At 41.3% G+C, this 20,531-nt stretch overlaps 1 long non-coding RNA gene across 1 annotated transcript in view; it reads right to left on the reverse strand.

The window, feature by feature from the left end:
• The window catches only part of LOC121315411, a 31,537-nt gene extending 14,589 nt beyond the window's left edge, over positions 1–16,948 (reverse strand). The window contains exons 1-2 of the long non-coding RNA XR_005950259.1: positions 16,897–16,948; positions 3,777–3,856 (exon numbers count right to left, since the gene is read on the reverse strand). This is a non-coding gene — a long non-coding RNA (uncharacterized LOC121315411). The remainder of the gene's footprint in view (positions 1–3,776; positions 3,857–16,896) is intronic.
• Positions 16,949–20,531: the final 3,583 nt, after the last annotated feature.

Genomic DNA, 20,531 nt, shown 5'->3' on the forward strand with positions numbered 1-20,531 from the left:
GAGCAACGCTGCTTGTACGGCATGTTACAGGCAAGTACTGAAAAATAGATAAAAACAGTACAAGTCAAACTCAAGTCAGATTAGCTGCTCTTAAGTACCTGTCTAAGCACTAGTACAGCACAGACAAGGTACGGTGCACAGATCACGGTACAGTGCAAACGGTACAGTGCAGAGCACTGTACACTACCATTATGGTAACCTCGTTCATGAAGAACGGTGATAGATCGGTGAACTACAAATACTGAAGAAGAAAAATACAGGGATGTCCACCCGTATAGCTTCTGGCTTAACACAACACAGCGCTAAGACTGGCGGAAACCTGCTGACTCCGACAGCCTTCGCAATAGTGCTGCAAGGAGAAACCAGAGCAGCAATGAGACACTGCGGGAAGGACTGCAGCCAGTCAGACCCGAAGCAGAGCTGAGTCCAGCAACCTATAACGCTCTTGGCTAACCAATAGTTCAAAAAAACTAAGGAAGGCCTACTGTTAGCTAACAGATTTTAATGTGGCAACGAGACACAAAGAAAAACTGCAAGCAGCCTGGCCCATCGCATCTCCGTCCAACGCAAGTCAGCAGACCCCAGGAGCCACATTAGGGTTCCTGTGGAAAAAAAAAACAAAAAACAGAAAATACAGAGAAAAAATATTCTCACACAATACAGTAAACAAATAATTACTATTATTTGAATGTAGTTTTTATGAGAAAAAAAAAACATTTTTTATGCTTCGACCGAAGCTCGCAGCTTTGAGAGAGCACAAGTGGACGATTTAATGTGTTTGATCCCAGGGAAGGGGCAGTAGAGCTGCCGGCTTCGCACGGAGCAGAAGGCCGCTGCGGGACTACCAAAAAGCACGTCTGAGCTTACAATACGTGTAAGAATTTACCTAAAACATGCCATTAAATCACATTAATAGTGTAATACACAAGTGAAAAGCAGGCAAAAGTATTTTATTCAACACTTATCTGTTCATAGATCTCTCTGGTCAGGTCGCTGAAAGGTAAAATGATGATGATATCAGTGTCAGCAGTCTTTCTATATCCCTGGGGGCGGGCGCGACTGCGTCACTGGCACTGTGTGAAATGACCCATCACGTGCAAGACAACCTGAAAGCACGTCTTGCAAGCATGTCTTTATTTTACCTAGTGCATTACCAGCTATTTTAAAATTAAAATACATGTTTGCTCAAATCTATGGAGCTATTTTATTAGCTACAATTACTTGAATGTGTATTAAACTAATTGAGTGCAAGATTTATGTGTTCATTAAAATGACTAAAACTATCAACATTTGGTGGCAATGAAGAGAGTGCAATCTGCTATATAGTACACGTAAGCTTTATATTTATTAAATATCAAAATGCGTTAAACTCATTTCATACTACACATTAACTTTCAACAGCCACTCACTCACACTAAAACATCCAATGTCTAATAGCAATGCTTTTATGTCCTGAAGTGATATTAGCAGTGGGATGGAGGTAAGTTTCACAATTAGTGTGGTTAATATTAACAGGATAGTGAAATTATCCAAATGTAAATTAGCAGATCATCTCTATTGATTCCCATAATCTGCCTGGGTTATAACAAGTGGTAGGTGACATTATCATAAAAGATTTGAAATCAGTTTGTGTAGGATACACTTTTTACATTTACACAGTAAAACGCTTATTCCACTGTCAGTAAAACTTGGTTTGGACATTCTATTCTAGCAACTTATTAAGAATATCACAATGCAGAAGTACATGGAAGCATCTATCTACATGTATGTATGCATGTATGTCAAATATTCATGTGCACACAGTGGATGTACTGTAGTTCATGCTGATGTACTTTTCAGGTCAGTGGTAGCTAGTTTATGTGGGTCAAGGTTGGGTTTCTTTTTTTTTAAGCTGCTTTAGAAGAATGTTATTAGATCAATGTTTTCACTTTTAATCTGATTAACAATCCTTAACGCAAGTTGTGATTAATGTCTGCTACGGTACCAAAGGGGGGGGGGGGCTAAAAACCTTCTTCCCAACATAATAACAAAAAACGCTGCTTCTGTTTCTTTTCTGATAAGAGTCTTAAATACCAAACAGTTAGCTGCTTAATAACATTCAATGTAAACCATGCAGTCTGCCCAGCAGATCCACAAAGTAGGTAAAAGGAGGAAAAGTTAATTTCTTGGGTGAGTGATTCCATCAGTAGCTGCAGGGCAAAGTAGAAAGTGTTTCACTAAAGTAGCAATTGATTCTTCTATCAATCTGCGGCACGCGCGTGCTCTTCCAAGGAATGCATTAAATATGAAAATCGTATCCCGTTATCATCCGTTTCCAGCTTTCAGCCCGGTAAGCTTTTCTTAATGAATGCTGCAGCCTAAGGGACATGCACGCTGCCAGCAATGGCTTGTATGCATAATGCAGTGATGGTACCATTTTGCTCATTACAATATCTGCAAGCTGAGGGGGGTTTGTGCACAGTCACAAGTGACTGCGCTAGACAGCATGCTCCAAGTTATTATGAGATGTCTTAGACATTTCATATAAAAGAGCTTTAACGGCTTTAAATGAAGGAATAAGCAGCTAGGGGCTTGAACTACATCGTTTATACAGATACAGCAGCAGGGATTAGATATCTCCATTATTACAGATACACAGCTAAACGTATACCATGTTACACATTTATTTGTATGATAGATACTGAATATGTTTATTGTTATAAGGTTGAAAATATTAAGGTTGTGCCACTGACAAAATTATGCCCATCCACCCGCCCCTGCCACACAATCATAATGATTGAAATTCCAAACACAGAAATACGTTTTGCTTATCGTACATGCTTTCCTCTGAGCTATGTTTTGTTTCACTTCCTTTAAATGAAAACAAAGGCCTGATCTTCGTGCTCTCCTTTGTGATGGTATTGAGCTGATGACCACATTTCGGAATTTTTTACTTGTCAAAGAGTTTCTCTGTCTTTTGAAAACTGTGGGCAAGATTCTCAAATCATTATGAGCACTTATTTAAAGAAAAATGTAATTGTTGATTTTTTTTCATTACATTTGAATAAGCAGTTGTGTAAATATGTGTTTCATAAGTCTGTAGATAGGCAATCCTCCAAATACCCCAACTGCCAGGCAAACCTGTATCACATGCCCATTAAATAAATAAATAAATAAAATATTTCAGACTGAAACAGGCCCCCAGATTGAATTGCATTTCTGGTCTGGCAATTTTATTGGGTGGATATTTTCTTTCTTTAGGAATTGAGCCAGGATACAATTTATTATTTTGCATTAGTGTTTTACGTCTCTATGTTCAAATACCATGCATAACATTTTAACATTATCAGATGTATGAATAAATATAATTTTAGTCCTTTGTATGCTGAATTCTCTTTATAACAACAATGTGTGTTTTAGTCCATGAGTCATTCAGATCTTAATATCCCAATATAAACTGGATCCAGGCTCTCAACCTTTGTTTCACAAGATCAGTTTAACAGCGCCAGTAAATGTGTCATTTCACTTCAATCATTTTCACCTTGGCCACGTATATGCATTCTTATTCCAGTACCTTATCTATACCAAGACTTAATCAGTGGTCTCTTCAACTGGCTCCATCAGTAACACAGTATTGTACAACGAATGGTATTTTTTGAAAAGAATATGAACACATTTAATCAAAATGAATATTCTTTTATCCCCAATATTCCACATCCCTGATTGAAAATTAAGCAAACTGTCTGTCTGTTTGTTTGTTTTAATTCTGTCTGGTTTAATACAACACACAGATCTACCTGGTCAGTATGAGCGCCTTTCTGCTCTCTTCTTAACTCCAAACTGATGATCGTTTCTCAATCTGATTCTCATACGCCATCTGTTACAAATAAAACAAATTTTACTTTAACATCTGTTTTATTTTGTCTTCTTTTTTTCACCAGAAGCAGTAACACGGTCTCCTAAGGGCTAGGAGAGGGCTGCGAGAAAACCCAACAAGCTGCCCCTTCAAGGCCTTGTTTTGGCCCACAGCTCGCCTGAAACGTGTGCATCGTTGTTGTGTTGACTGTCAGTTAGACAAGTTTGCTGACAATGAACCTATGTAGTTTCTTCCTGTAGAACCAATGTTAAAGCCAGGCTGCCTAGCCAAGTTACAAGCAGCAAATAAATATTTTAGAGTTATTCTTATGGTCTTGGACCTTCTTACCTTCAAGAACTGCTGACTTCATATCATGTCCCTGGCCAGCCCTAATGTTAATGCATCGATGGGGCTCAGTTAGAGAATTATTTATTTTTGTGTTCTCGTCAAATCCCAGATGTAGAATTACTCTGGTGTACATTGTTTACCTTTAATAATAATTCACCGTTCTTTCTTTGAACCTGCTGGTTTTAATCAACAGTAAACCTGAAAGGAACCGGTTCATTGTAAAATGTAATTTGCTCTAAATCCAAAGTAGAAAATCCCCATTTTTGGCATTCACTCAATACTCCCAGGTGTTTACTCTGTTATTGGCAGCTGTCAGGTAGTAATACTGACTCTACTCAGAGATGTGTCACCCAATGTTGATGTTAAGAGTGACAGACCCCATCGTAAATACATGTCTTGTGCACTCTGTTAATGTCTGTATATTGCAATGATTCGTTCTCAAATAAGTCTTGTTAAAAACGTCCAGTAGTATCATGAAGATAAATGTTGTTAGAGTCGATAGTGTTCAGTATATTATCTTATCTAAACCGTTCAAAATAAATCCAGTAGCGAGCTCCCAAAAGGGAGGAAAGTGGGCTGTTTACAGCCATCCTTGTAAGTGAAATAAGCAGTATGTTTAATAACGCATAACGTTTATTTAACCAGTGCAATGTGTGGAAAAGAAATGTGTACATATAAAGCAAACAGCTAAATTCAGAGAATTACTTGGATCCAGCCCCTCATCTGCTTAGCAACGCAGCGTAACTTGGCAAACTGCCAGTCAGGCAGTCATTCTATTGTTGAATTTGAATGAATTCAAAGTAGGTTTAAAAATGACATCCATTTTTTTTTTTTAAATCCTGCAGCATTGAATATAAAACAATTCAACACTCAACACTTGTACAAGACTGCAACCATATCGAATACATTGTTTACACAGCAAATAAAAAAAACACAAATTCATCTGTGTTTCTGCAATGCTTAATTTTCCAATGTAAGAAATGAAAGCCTCTCTGAATTCTTGCTCTTGAAAATAAAAATGTTTTTTAGAAGAGCACTTAAGAAAATTAGATGCTGAAAAATATACAGCACATTTTGGATAGGATGCATTTTACTGAAGCATAAACCCCTTATAAACAATAAACATATCTCTAGTTTAAATTAACATAAAGCCTATTCACAATCAAAGAGCAAAGATCTTTCCTGTCAGAATAAAATAATCAAAACAATAAATACTGTAGAACAGTTTAATAATCAGTTTAATAATCCATGAACTCAGCATAACATAAACACAGATTAAATATGCTGCTGCAGTATTATGGTTAATCATGACAAGTGAATTTATGTATACATGTAAATTACAGCAAAGAATTTCCCAAGGTGTAGATATGTTGTGTGCTATGTGCACCAAGCATACTGGAAGCCCCTGCTACGCAGCAGAAATGTTTGGTTAAGGAGATTCTGTGCACAAGGCAAACAGCAAGACAAGCCGAACTGTTCTGTGACTAACCAGTTCCAAAACACACCACTTTTGAAAAATGCAAACAGTTTTCTTGTTTTACTTTTATGATCCTGATGATTGTGAATACCATATTTCAATTACAGTTATTAACTGTCTAAAGAACAAGAGGGACAATGAGTACAATTTAAAATAAAGCACATCAGAAGTGACATACAAAGATGCCTCAAAACACCCTCTTCTTCTTATCTACTAATTGTGCTAAACAGTTAGCAAATTTCATCACAACTCTTCCAGTCATCTCACCGCATATGCATTTACATGCAGTAAACGTATGACATACTGGGTGCGTTAAAAAATTCTCGGAGCGAGAATCTTTCCATCACTCGGATCACTGATGGAATCTGCTGTGCAGCTCTGAGCGGCTGAGAGGGAGCAGAACTGAGCATGCTGTTAAGTGGGTTCTTTCACTGAGCTGCTCCGAGACGCTCACTTACTCAACGCACACACTGTGCTATGTATGCTAATGCATCTTTAACATACACTGTTGTAACCCTACCAGAACATTAAGATCCAAAAAATGCCAGTGGTTCTTAACATGCCTAACAATAAATACAACAGAAACCATGTGTGCTGTACTGTAACTATGGTAAATCCATCACGTGTGCTGTACTGTAACTATGGTAAATCCATCATGTGTGCTGTACTGTAACTATGGTAAATCCATCATGTGTGCTGTACTGTAACTATGGTAAATCCATCATGTGTGCTGTACTGTAACTATGGTAAATCCATCACGTGTGCTGTACTGTAACTATGGTAAATCCATCATGTGTGCTGTACTGTAACTATGATAAATCCATCACGTGTGCTGTACTGTAACTATGGTAAATCCATCATGTGTGCTGTACTGTAACTATGGTAAATCCATCATGTGTGCTGTACTGTAACTATGGTAAATCCATCATGTGTGCTGTACTGTAACTATGGTAAATCCATCACGTGTGCTGTACTGTAACTATGGTAAATCCATCACGTGTGCTGTACTGTAACTATGGTAAATCCATCATGTGTGCTGTACTGTAACTATGGTAAATCCATCATGTGTGCTGTACTGTAACTATGGTAAATCCATCACGTGTGCTGTATACAAAATAGCTACGAAACGTCGGGCGTAAAAACGCAGTGAATAAACGTTGTAGTGTGAATAGCCCTTTAATAAAAGCTGTAGTGTGAATAGCCCTTTAATAAACTCTGTAGTGCGAATAGCCCTTTAATAAACTCTGTAGTTGCGAATAGCCCTTTAATGTGATAATTCATTAGATGTGACTAGAAAAAATGTGAATATTATATTGTGATATAAAACAATAATAAGAATAAAAAAGCACCACTCTGCCCCAGCTGCTACTGGCATTGCCCATTTGTGTTTCTTATGTTGACATGGTATTTGATCTTTTCAACCACAAACTCAAGTGTGTTATTGTAACAGGGAGAGATCTGTGCTGACTCTGCTGGCGTCTTCACGGGCTGCAGGAACAGGGCGGCAGTCGTCCAACAACCGCCTGTGAGTCATGGCAGTGACACGGGGAGGTGGGAAAGTGGGTGTGTGGACTTTCCCCCTCTCTGAATGGCTGAGAGGCGCGTCTTGGGAGATTGTTAGCCCTATAAATTAACGCTCTGTTGTTTCCTCAGGTCTGCCCTGTTAAACGCGCCGAGAGTGCGGAAGCGCTGGTCAACGACCGAGAACCAGTGGGAGAGAAAGAAATGAGCGAGACATTGAGGGTGGGGAACCCTTGGGCAGACCCCTGATTAGTATATCAGAGCAGACTAGTGAGCCGGCAGTGTAGGACGGTGGATATCGCTGCAAAGTGCAGCACCTTTTCTTTGTAGTTTTTGTTACTGTTTTATTTTCCCTGTTTCTTTGTGCCTTCTGTTTTTAATTATTGTTTCGAAGCACCTGCAAGGGTGCCGGTATTGTGTACCATCGCTTGGTATGCCCGTGGTTCTGTTTACCATCGTTGGTAAATCAGACCACGGACCCACAGCGCCATCTGCGGGACTAAAGAAAAAACAGCACCCTGAAATAAAACTCGGCACCTGTGCGGTGTCGCCAAATTCACCTGTCTGTCTCCTGTGTCAGTGAATTACCCACCACCCTTCCACACGTGGTGTCAGTAGTGGGATTCATTGGCACTGCCCCAAGAAGTGCATTTACAGAAGGAGCAGACTGGCAATGGATGCTACCCAGTTTGCCGCGATGACGGACCTCCTGCGACAGACGCTCACCGCGGCAGTGCAAGGGGCGGCTAGACCACTCCCTACAAAGACCCACCAAAATGACGGCCCAGGATCGACCTGACGCCTACTTGGATGTGTTCGAGGCCATGGCGATCTCGGCCGGGTGGCCCCAAGCCCAGTGGGCTAGCTGTTTGTTGCCCCAGCTCACCGGGGAGGCTCAAGCAGCTGCGAGGACTCTGTCCCCGGAGGACATGCTGGATTACCCCCTGCTGAAGGCAGCCATCCTGAGTCGTGTGGGAGCCACCCTGGAGGGCTACCGGAAGAAATTCCGGGATGAGCAGTTTGCGGCGGGGGAGCACCCCCGAGCTATTGCCCACCGGCTAAAAGATTACGCCATGGGCTGGCTGAACCCGGACGCGGTCACCAAAGCCAGGTTGGTGGAGCTGGTCGTGGTGGAGTGGTTTCTGGAGTGTCTGGCCCCGGGACCTCGGCAATGGGTCCAGCGACAGGCACCAGATACTCTGGATCGGGCGGTCGAACTGGCGGAACAGTACCAGGCGGCGGAGCCAACGCCGGCGAGACCGTCTGGGAGGAGCGCGGCCACCGGATCGACCCCTCAACTGGTCTCGGAGAGGGCGAGGGGACTCGGGGGAAGGGGTAGTTCAGGATTTGGTCGGGGGTGTCGGCGGGAGCTCCCGGCCCGGGAACTGGGGCAGGGTGGGGATACCCATGGGCTGCTGCGGTGTCGGACCGGGGTCTCGCGCGGACGCCTTATCAGCAAGCCCCTTTTATGGCTCCAGTGTTTCCCCCTTTTGCCAAAACTTCAGGGAGAGAAACCAGCCCACCGAGGTGTTGGACGTGCAGGGAGGTGGGCTACCTCGCCCGGGATTCCCCCGTGATGGAGTGTGACCTCAGCCGACCAGGTAGGCACGTTCAATTACCTCAGTCACTTCAGCACATGGGTTTTGTTATTCCTGTGACAGTGGATGGTACAAAAACCCAGGCTCTCCTGGATTCAGGGTGTGGTCAGTCTCTAGTACAGGAGAGCCTAATCTCACCGGGGCATAAACGTATATTGGGACGGGTGCATATTAAATGTATTCATGGGGATGTCCGCTCCTATCCCAAGATAAATGTGTGTATGACTATTGGCCAGCAGGTGACGCAGGTGCAGGTAGGATTATGTCCTCGATTGCCGGTACCAGTAGTTCTGGGACGGGACTGTGAGCAGTTTAAAGATTGATTGGCTGCTCTGACAGCCCTGTCTTCTTTATTGGCTAAGAAAGAGGAAGTAATTGGAGAGATTTTTCCCTTTCGCGATCCAGAATGGTTTTGCCATAGATTTAAACCCCGTAAAACTAAACGGGAGCGCCGGATCGCTAAGAATGAGGGCTGGCAATGGAGGGAGTCGGAGAAGTTTCAGGTGAGGGCGGTTGGTGAAGAGTTCGGGGGGGAGGTCACGGAGCCAGCACAGGGGTCTGGCTCGGCTGCCTCTGCTCGGGACCGACCTGACCCCGAGTTGGAAGCCATGGGAGCTGATTTCTTAGCTCGCTCCCGTGACTTCCGACTCGAGCAAGGGTGTGATGACATGCTGGGAAGGCTCTTTGACCAAACAGTGGTGGTTAATGTTGGGGTAGTCGAGCCCAGACGCGCCGCCACGTACCCCCACTTTGAAATTGATCGAGACCTACTGTACCATGTTGATAAATTACCCCAGACCGGTGAAGTGCGTCATCAGTTGCTCATTCCTCAGCCCTTTAAGGAGGATTTGTTGCAGCTGGCTCACGCTATTCCCCTGTCTGGTCATTTGGGAAGGGATAAAACTAAAGCAAGGCTTGTGTCACGGTTCTTCTGGCTGGGGCTGGATGGCGATGTTAAGCGGTTTTGTGAGCGTTGTGGAGAATGTCAGAAGGCCAGCTCTAGAGCCGTTCCACGAGCCCCACTGGTGCCTTTGCCCCTAGTGGCAGCTCCGTTTGAGCGTATTGGGATGGACATAGTTGGGCCACTAGAAAGGAGTGCGGCAGGATACACCCACCTACTTGTCATTCTGGATTACGCTACGCGTTATCCAGAGGCAATTCCCCTCCGATCTATGTCCGCTAAGTCTGTCGCCAACAAGCTGGTAAAGGTTTTCTCCCGGGTGGGGATTCCCAAGGAGATACTAACCGATCAAGGCACCAATTTTATGTCCCGGCTAATCCGCGGAACATGTAAGCTTTTGGGAATTAATACCATTAGGACCTCGGTGTTTCATCCTCCGACTGACGGTTTAGTGGAACGCTTTAATAAGACCCTTAAGAACATGTTGCGCAGGTTTATTCGTAGTGATGTGCGTTACTGGGACCAGCTGATTCCTCCCCTTCTCTTTACGATCAGAGAGGTTCCCCAGGCTTCTACAGGGTTTTCACCATTCGAGCTGTTGTATGGGCGGAGACCCCGGGTGTGCTCGATCTGGTCAGAGAGATGTGGGAGGAACAGCAGGACAATTCGACCAATACCGTCCGGTATGTGTTGGACCTGCGCAAACGTCTTGAGCCTGTGGAGAAATGGGCACATGACAATTTGCAGCAGGCGCAGCACAGACAGGAGACACAATATAACCGAGGAGCCCGGTTGCGCACATTTCAGCCGGGTGATAAGGTACTTCTGTTATTACCCAGTTCTGAGTTTAAACTCTTGGCTAAGTGGCAAGGACCCTTTGAGGTTGCACGCCAGGTTGGGAAGGTGGACGATGAGATCTGCCAGCTGGAGCGACGGACAGAGAAACACATTTACCATATCAATCTCTTAAAACCTTGGTTGCAACCAGAGGCGTTGTACGTGGCGCATGCAGATGACGTCACAGACCTGGGACCTGATCTTTCTGTGTTGGAAAGAAAAGGATCGGTACAGATTGCTGAGAATCTGACACCAATGCAGAAATGTCAGGCTCACGGTCTGGTGGCGGAGTTTCCTGACGTGTTCTCTCCCGTCCCGGGGCAGACTAGAGTAGCCCATCATCACATTGATATTGAGCCGGGGGCACTAGTTCGCCAGAGGCCGTACCGTATACCTGAGCGTAAAAGACAGGTAATAAAAGCAGAAATTGACGAAATGCTGAGACTGGGAGTAATAGAAGAGTCCCAAAGTGACTGGAACAGTCCGACTGTTTTAGTCGATAAGCCAGACGGGTCAACTCGATTTTGCATTGATTTCAGACGAATCAAAGAGAAATCGAAATTTGACGCTGATCCAATACCCCGAGTAGATGAGTTGCTGGAGCGTCTAGGCACAGCTCATTTTATGACGACACTGGATTTAACGAAGGGGTACTGGCAGATACCCCTGACCCCGGAATCTAGAGAGAGGACGGCGTTTTCGACTCCCTTCGGGTTGTACCAATTCAGGACCATGCCCTTTGGGTTGCAAGGAGCCCCCGCCACTTTCCAGCGGATGATGGATCACATCTTGCGGCCCCATCAGCAGTACGCCGCTGCTTACATAGATGACGTGGTTATCCACAGTGAGGATTGGCCGAGTCATCTGTGTAAGGTAGCGGCGGTGCTGCAATCCTTGCGGGAGGCGGGGCTCACTGCTAACCCAAAGAAGTGTGCCATTGAGAAGAGTGATTCGGAGTATTTGGGGTATCGAGTAGGGGGCGGCCAGATCAGACCGCTAGTTGCTAAGGTGAAAGCCTTGGCGGACTGGCCGGTTCCTACAACCAAAACCCAGGTGCGCTCTTTCTTGGGACTAGCGGGCTATTATAGAAAGTTCATCCCGAGTTTCGCTACGCTCGCTGCTCCCTTGACAGACCTCACCCGGAAGGCTGCCCCAAATACGGTTCAGTGGACGGAGTCGTGCCAGAGGGCCTTTCTCGCCTTGAAGCGGAGGCTGTCTAGTAAGCCAGTACTATGCAGCCCGGATTTTGGTAAGAGGTTCACCCTGCAGACGGATGCGTCAGAGACAGGTCTCGGGGCAGTGTTGTCGCAGGAGGTTCGGGGAAGCGAGCACCCAGTCCTGTATATCAGCAGGAAGCTCCTTCCCCGCGAGAAAAATTATAGCACCATCGAGAAGGAGTGTCTCGCGGTAAAATGGGCAGTCGAGTCACTCCGGAACTACCTCCTGGGGCGATACTTCACCCTGGTTACAGATCATGCCCCCTTAGCATGGCTTCACCGGATGAAAGATAGCAACGCCAGAATCACACGGTGGTACTTGGCCTTGCAGCCCTATGCCTTCAGGGTAGTCCACCGAGCAGGAAAGCTGCATCAAAACGCAGACTTTTTCTCTCGGGAAGGCATGGGGGTGTAAGATTTTCAAATGAACCGGTGGTGTCATTCTGAGGGGAAGGATATGTAACAGGGAGAGATCTGTGCTGACTCTGCTGTCGTGTTCACGGGATGCAGGAACAGGGCGGCAGTCGTCCAACAACCGCCTGTGAGTCATGGCAGTGACACGGGGAGGTGGGAAAGTGGGTGTGTGGACTTTCCCCCTCTCTGAATGGCTGAGAGGCGCGTCTTGGGAGATTGTTAGCCCTATAAATTAACGCTCTGTTGTCTCCTCAGGTCTGCCCTGTTAAACGCGCCGAGAATGCGGAAGCGCTGGTCAACGACCGAGAACCAGTGGGAGAGAAAGAAACGGAGGTTCAGAGCGAGACATTGAGGGCGGGGAACCCTTGGGCAGACCCCTGATTAGTATATCAGAGCAGACTAGTGAGCCGGCAGTGTAGGACGGTGATCCGGGTCGCACGGGCAGCGGCGACCGGGATATCGCTGCAAAGTGCAGCACCTTTTCTTTGTAGTTTTTGTTACTGTTTTATTTTCCCTGTTTCTTTGTGCCTTCTGTTTTTAATTATTGTTTTGAAGCACCTGCAAGGGTGCCGGTATTGTGTACCATCGCTTGGTATGCCCGTGGTTCTGTTTACCATCATTGCTAAATCAGACCACGGACCCACGGCGCCACCTGCGGGACTAAAGAAAAAACAGCACCCTGAAATAAAACTCGGCACCTGTGCGGTGTTGCCAAATTCACCTGTCTGTCTCCTGTGTCAGTGAATTACCCACCACCCTTCCACAATTATTTTTTAAACAAGATGTTAGATAGAAGGTCCTTGACTTGTACTGTTGTAATGGTTGTACAGATACTTGGAGGACGTTTTTTAAAATTTATTTCAAAACACTGAAAAACACGTGCACACACATGAAAAAAACACACACACACACATGAAAAAAAACACATGCACACACATGAAAAAAACACACATGAAAAAAACATATGTACACACATGAAAAAAACACATGCACACACATGGAAAAAAAACAGATCTACAGCTCTGACCTAAAGCTTTGCATCACGCTACAGAATTAATAAACTGAGGAAACCTGCTGGATAATGTTACATTAACATATTGAATTACACACCGCTTTGTAGTTTTAAATATACTGAACGAAACACTGACAAAAACAAAAAACAACTGCCATTTCGAAATTAACTTGAATTTCTGTACTACTAGTATGGCTTTTATGACTTTTCTTTTGCAATGTCATTTTGTAGTATATTTGATTACATGATGTTAAATAAAATATCTAAAATTATAGTTTGTTTCATATAGTTTTTTTTTATTCTGTCTCAAACTAACATTTCTACGTGACACAGAAATGTTTCCATAGCTGAACACAACTGCTGGCATGTACTGTAAACTGATAATATATACTGAAAGAGAAACCCTCTGGGAAGACAGAACTTCAGCACTGCACCACTTCACTGCATTTTGTTCACCATTACACTGTTCATTTGAAAGGACATAATTAACTGGTTTTGTAATTTGATATTAAGATTTGAAGCACTGCTGTTCAGTTTTAAGTGATAATCTCACCAATTTACTCAATATGATAAGTATATCAATAATTCTCTAAATGCATAGTGTTATTAGGCTCTTATGCATAAACTACAATATGAACTGCTCATCAGCTTCTTGTTTTTTGTTTTAAATCTGAAATTCACCTTCTACGATAAGGTGAAACATTAACAAGTAAAATGCTGTATCACTTCCTGGGGCAAGAGGCAGACATTAATAAATATAAAATACACTTAAAAAACAACTTCAAATTTTGAACAAAGAAAGCTCACCATTATTACCTACATCGGCACCCAACTACGCTGCACTGATGAGCCACAGTCACATACAGCTTCCTAAGAAAGTGATCCTGGCCTTGCCTTTGGGAAGGTGACTGAAAAACATATTCACGTTTTCTTATCCTCGCTTCCATTTTGTTAGGTTTGTGAAGATCGATCTATTGCAACTAGTTGTTTTCCCTGTTAGCACATGTATCCCATCCAATAAAAATACATTACAAAATACAGTACAAATGCTTTCTGTTTTTGTAAGACATAAATAACTATTTCATGCAGAAAACTAGGCAACTTGATATTTCTCTAGCCTTTGACTATACCCCTGAATGCTTTATCTGCAGGTCCGTCCACAGTGGATTCTAACACAAGATGAGGCAAATCTATTGTATTTTATCTTACACATTTGTCTTAGGGCAACGATGACTGCTGTTAAATTCTTTAACTGAGTTAGCATAGTAATGTTCACTGCGACAATCTTCTCCAAATATTCAGATGATCAGAACTGCTAAAATAAATGCTCTTATGAAATTTCTGGACTGGAATTTGTAACATAAATAGAAACACAGTAGATCAGTTTAATTATCTTATGTAAATTACAAAAAAGAAATTAACTTCAAAAGTATTATCAGACACAAACTTCTTGGTTTGGCTGGGAAGCACAGTTAAGTCATCTAGCACAGGGATTTTAAAAGGATTTTGTTTTTCAGATGGGACTTGAACTCATGGCCTTCTGATGCAGATGGTCCACAGAGTACAGCACTGGCTGTGTTAAGCCAATACATAAAGCTCTCTTAATACCCACAGGAATGCATTGTTAACTGCAGACAATGCTGCCTGAAACCACTGGCTTGCTTTCAGTCACCTCCATAGTGCTTGAAGCAGCACAAATCTCTGGAACTGTAGAAGCTTTTGAAAAATCCTTATGAGCCCAGATATAATACAATTCCCTAAAATATCTACTTTTTTTAAGGGTCCCTTTTACACTTAATTTGTTTCAATAGTAGGTCTAAATTGAAGGATAGTTTCATTTGTATGTAGGCATATGTGGATCACCCTAAACAACTTAATTTGAACTAAACCATTGAACCGAGATCTGATTTTTTTTTTTCTGGGATTTTGTCTGAGATCGACACATTATAATGCACAGTACACATTATTTGCTACCAATGCTTTAGTTCACTGTAGCTACATTATAAGTATTTCCTGTACAATGTGATAGTACTGTCATTAATGCACCTTATTGTCCAGTAAAAGGTTACATGTATGTACCACCCTGTACACTGACAGCTTGTATTAGCGTAATTGCTTTTTCGCATTGAAAATACATAATTGGCTTCAATAATGACCTATAATATACCTGTAGTGGTGAAAACAGAAACCAGTGTGGGTCAATACTAAACCTACTTCAGTTCTCTTGCTAAGAACCTATATATTATTTTTTTTTTTTTACAAACAATTTGTGATGAGATTGCAAGGCATGTAAGCTGATCTGCACATGAAGAAAGGTGTGGCTAGCCGCAATAAACTGTAATCCAGAATGCTGCAAAAAAAATACTCCAACCAAAAGGGGACCCAGTTCCAGTCCAATGGAAGGCCAATACACTCCAGGACTAATAGGCACAATGTAAAAAGTTTAAACACAAGACCTAATTTCAGATCATTTGGGTATAAACTTGAGAGTCCATTGCAACAATTAAATTAATAAAGACATCAACCCCAATTCAAATCCTACCAATAAATGACCCTTGTTTGATGGAGTGTTATTATGAGTAGCCAGAATCCTTACGTGTGATTCAATGTGATCAAAATCCTTCAGGAACTCACAGTTTCTAATCCAAGCCTGTGTCCCTCTCTCACATATCTCCTTCAGGTAACAGTGGAGGTCAGCATTTTTTATCTGGTTAATGGGAGACATTTGAAGTGTGCAAGGATACATAGACAAACATAGACAAGACTATTCCTGGCAATGTTTAATACAGTGGGGTTTATTTGAATGGTCTAAACAGAGGGGGTTCTTAATAACACTGACTTTAAACTAGCATACTCTATGTTTACTGGAACTGTATTATACTCAGTTAATTGGTTCTAAAATTTTAATCATGAATGCGGTGCTGTATGCGTGTCCAATGTTATTTTACCAGCTAGCTGCTGGGAGTAGACAACTGTTCACTCAAGCATAGAATTCAACAGCCAGTAGCACTGCAGGCCTAGTTCTTAAACTTGTATCTTACTTCACATCCTCTATCCCTATTGCAACAACTTAGTTAAATTAAATAAATAAATAAATAAATACGTAAATTATGTGTTACAGGGGAATACATTTGTTGTCTGTTTGACCCCATCCTGTCTGCTTTCCTACAAAAAAAAAAAATCCCTAAATATAGTTATCCCCCAAAAAATTGTTTATGCAATGGTGACCGCCAACACACAGCATACTGCAAAAGCCGGCTTGATACTAGACTGCTTTGCAAATGTTGGTGTACAAAAGTACTTTTAAAATGCTTCCAAACAGTTCATATGATCCCCCAGCAATCAGCTCAAGCTACGTTAAGAAAGTTAACGAGAGGAGGCCATTCGGCCCATCTTGCTCGTTTGGTTGTTAGTAGCTTATTGATCCCTGAATCTCATCAAGCAGCTTCTTGAAGTATCCCAGGGTATCAGCTTCAACAACATTACTGGGGAGTTGATTCCAGACCCTCACAATTCTCTGTGACCTTGCATTAGCCAGTCAGTATAATTCCTGAATGCCCATGCTGAATGGAGTTTATTACGGGGAAGGGGGCTGGCAGTAATGCCTGAAGTTAGAAGTTTAAGAATCACTGTGCTATACAGAGCCTGTGAAGAGTGGGCTCTTCATCCCCTGTAATGGGTTGATGCCATTGTAAACTGTATTGGGACAGTACATTTAAAAGTGTGATATACTTACATTCGCTCATCAGATGTGCTATATTTTCTAGCTTCAACCTCTTTTTTTCACTGTTAAAAAAGATTAATATTGATGTTAAATTAATTTGCGTGTGCATTGCATGCCGACTAATATACAATATATACCTGAAAGAGTATATAGGTTAGTTATTTAATAACACACAGGACCAAAATAATTTTTTTTTTTTTTTTTTTATATATATATATATATAAACCAAAAGAATTTTTGTAAAAGCAAAAACAAACTCTTAATGATGTTCTGCTATATTTCAAATTTTTTTTCACCTTATGTTTTTTGTAAATGAGCAAGTAAGTGTTACTGCTTTCTGAAGACATTAATCTGCCTTTTAAATGCAGCAATCTAGTAAAGTTACAAAAATAAATAAAACAAAAATACAAATAGTTGCTATGGTATTTAGCGGATTAGAAAAAAAAAACATGTTGTGTAATAACACTTCGTGGTCAAGTATGTACTTGTTGGGAAGATGTAAAACAATGAAATGTTTACTGGTTATAAGCATTTCAACAAACTATCCCTAGCAAAAGCTCTAATGATTTATTTTCTTTTGATTTTAGTGTTGCTAACCTAGTTTGCTTATGATATTTACATTTTTTTGTATTTAAATGCTACATTTAACGCAACAAAAAATGTTGTACTACATATTTAAACAGGAAGCGATATTAGTTATTTATTGGACATGCAGAATCCATCGATTTATGAAACTATTCAAACATGAAAATTACAATGATAGAAATGAAATGCCTATATATGAGATTATCTGTACATTATTTTATTATTTAAAAAAAAAAATACAGAATGTAAATCTCATCGCAATGTGTTTATGCATTCCTTAATTTATGTATTTATTTTTTCAGCCAGAGTAGTACAGAGAAAGAATGTTGCCCTCCATAAATAAATAAATAAATAACACCACCAAGCTATGAAACCAGGATCTGTGTTCCAGTTAGCCATCATGGGACAAGACAGATGAGGAAAAGGAGCTTTAAAATGTGGGGCATTGTTTAAAAAAAAAACTAAGTATATAATAAACAAAAGAAAAAAAAACATATTTTGTCTTTGCAGAATTTGATGGAGCCTTGTAAATGCTACATGCATTTTGGTAGAAAAACAGTAACTTGTAAGTTTTAAAGAAACTTGACAGGTTATGCACAAGTCCTTTAAAAATCTTTGTTGAGGTCACAGGGAACCTTTTGTGTATCTTGAAAAATTTAGTGAACCAGTGGAGCTACAAGGCTAGACCTGCCCCTGTTAAGCACTAATTGATTGATTGTGTTCACTGTTAAATTAACCCACAATCCTACATGTTACATTCTACTTTTTGTGTATGTGTTATGTGCAACAGAATGGGGGCAAGCAGATTTTTAAGACATACATGCAGATTTTTGTAGCATTTTGTCCTTTGGACATCAAGTTTTTTTTCTAAAACTGCACCCCCTGTAGAATCATTTCATAAATATTGATGCTTCTCTTGCAAAAATAAAACAAAATACAAAGTGGGTCTTCTGACAATTCCACAATTGCTTGGATATATCTGTGTGCCTATACTACACTATAATTCAATTTACATACGCTACTAGCAAAGTCCAAATTTACACTATGCAATGTCCATACTTTACAATGTGTAACATTCTGAGCATTGCTTGTAACTTCTGTAGCCCTTCCTAGAACTGCTTTACCCTCACTTAAGCGTTTTATAGGAGTGTCTCTGTATTAGGTTATTTTTTTATTTTATTTTTTAAGTTTAGGCAAAATCCCAAAACAATAATATTAATTTTGCTGTATTTCCTATGTGGTTTAATTTCAGATGTTGGTGATGCATGTATTCTATGTAAATAATATTATTAAAAAGCAAAACAGTAACATAAAAAAAAGATTTTCGAAAAGTAGTCCTCTCTTCAACAAACTTATTGGAACACACACACACATCCATAAGTCCTGGGCTACACAAACATGTAGCCCACCAGTTTATGCATTAACCCTGAAACTAATTTGGGAGTTATTTGCATCTCATATGTTTTGTATTAAATATTCTGTTATTTGGTCTAACCTTAAAGAATATAAAAACAGGCACCCGCAAGAATGCCACGTTCAAGGCAATGCCATGCCAAAACCTCTCAGTAACGTTTGGGCATTACCTAAGCACATCAAGAGAACTGGTGGAACAAATGTGCGCTTCACTGCATGCTTGTAAAATGAGTACAGTCGCGTCTATATGACTGCCTTGAACTTTACATTTACATAAGGGTCGATGAATAAAATCAACGACGACAACTTACATTGCAAACAAATAAAGCTGATCGGTTTTGTAATGCTACACAAAATATCAGAGTACATTGACTCTGCGTTTCAGTTTCGTTGTGCATTTGCTTCACCTACCACGCCACGGCACAAGGAACAAGTAAGAGTTGTGACCATTGGAAGTTCAGCTTTAGTAAATCTAGCCCGTGGGATACAGTACAGTTGGCCTGCTGACCATTTAGCCAAAAAAAAAAAAAAATATTATAAAAATATAATATTTTAATGTTACCTTTCATCGTGTATCTTCTGTTGCATGTTTCCGATTTTTCCAAAACATTCTTTCTGGGAGAACGCCATGGGTCTCCTTGTAATTTACAGAAACGGATGCCCACTGTTCAGCGGCACGTTGTTTACCCTGGTTGTCATAATCACAGACTCCCAGAAAGCATTGCTGGTAAACATTCGTGCCATGTGGAGAGACGAGAACCTTCTCGGTTTGAAATATATATCTGTTCTCATCCTTATTAAAAATGAAGATCGTTACAGGTACGCTGGACTGAACTCATCTAAGTTGCTGCAAACGCTTTTCACTTCATGATCTGGAATTCTGAACGCCCTGTGAGCCGCACAAACACACAGCACGATTCTGGCAGAAGGTAGGCATTTTACACCTCGGAAGGTAATAATGTGTATTTATGTTTATAATATATTCTCAGTAGAATATTATTGTTGCAGGGCGAGGCTTCGTTTGCATAGAAGTGTGTTTCAGCCATACATAACACGAACTTTCCCTACACGGCTGTATGAAGTTAAGCTCATGTTAATAGACCAATTCAGTTATATGTGAGGACACAGTAAAATGCAGTATGTTTCTAAAATAGTATAGCACAAAAGACGTCATTTAATATGGGGGGGGCAATCTCCCCCCCCCCCCATCTATATATGACATTTATTTATTTATGTATTTATTGCATTTATATAGCGCTTTTTATACAAAAGCATCGCGAAGCACTGTAGAGCACATAGCAGAAGAAAAGAACAAACCACAACACATTTGCATAGCAACACACAATTGCCAGTCAGACTATTTAAACAGTATACACATAATACTACAAAAGCAGCAATTGTAAAGTTACATTTAAACCCACTAAGATAAGAAAGGCATTTTATAAAAGTGCATTTTTAGTCTTGACTTGAAAACTGTAATGGGCCCAGCTAGGGTTGCCACCTGGCCCCATAATTTCAACACTTTGGGAGGGGACGGGATTTTTAAGCTTCCCTTAAACTGAAAGAAATAAACATGTGAGTTGAGCACTAAACACTTGCTTAATTTATACAGCGTCTTAATTAATTATCACATTAGGGGGGATTTTGTT

The sequence above is a fragment of the Polyodon spathula genome, chromosome 5 (assembly GCF_017654505.1).
Source record: "Polyodon spathula isolate WHYD16114869_AA chromosome 5, ASM1765450v1, whole genome shotgun sequence".
Lineage (NCBI taxonomy): Eukaryota > Metazoa > Chordata > Actinopteri > Acipenseriformes > Polyodontidae > Polyodon > Polyodon spathula.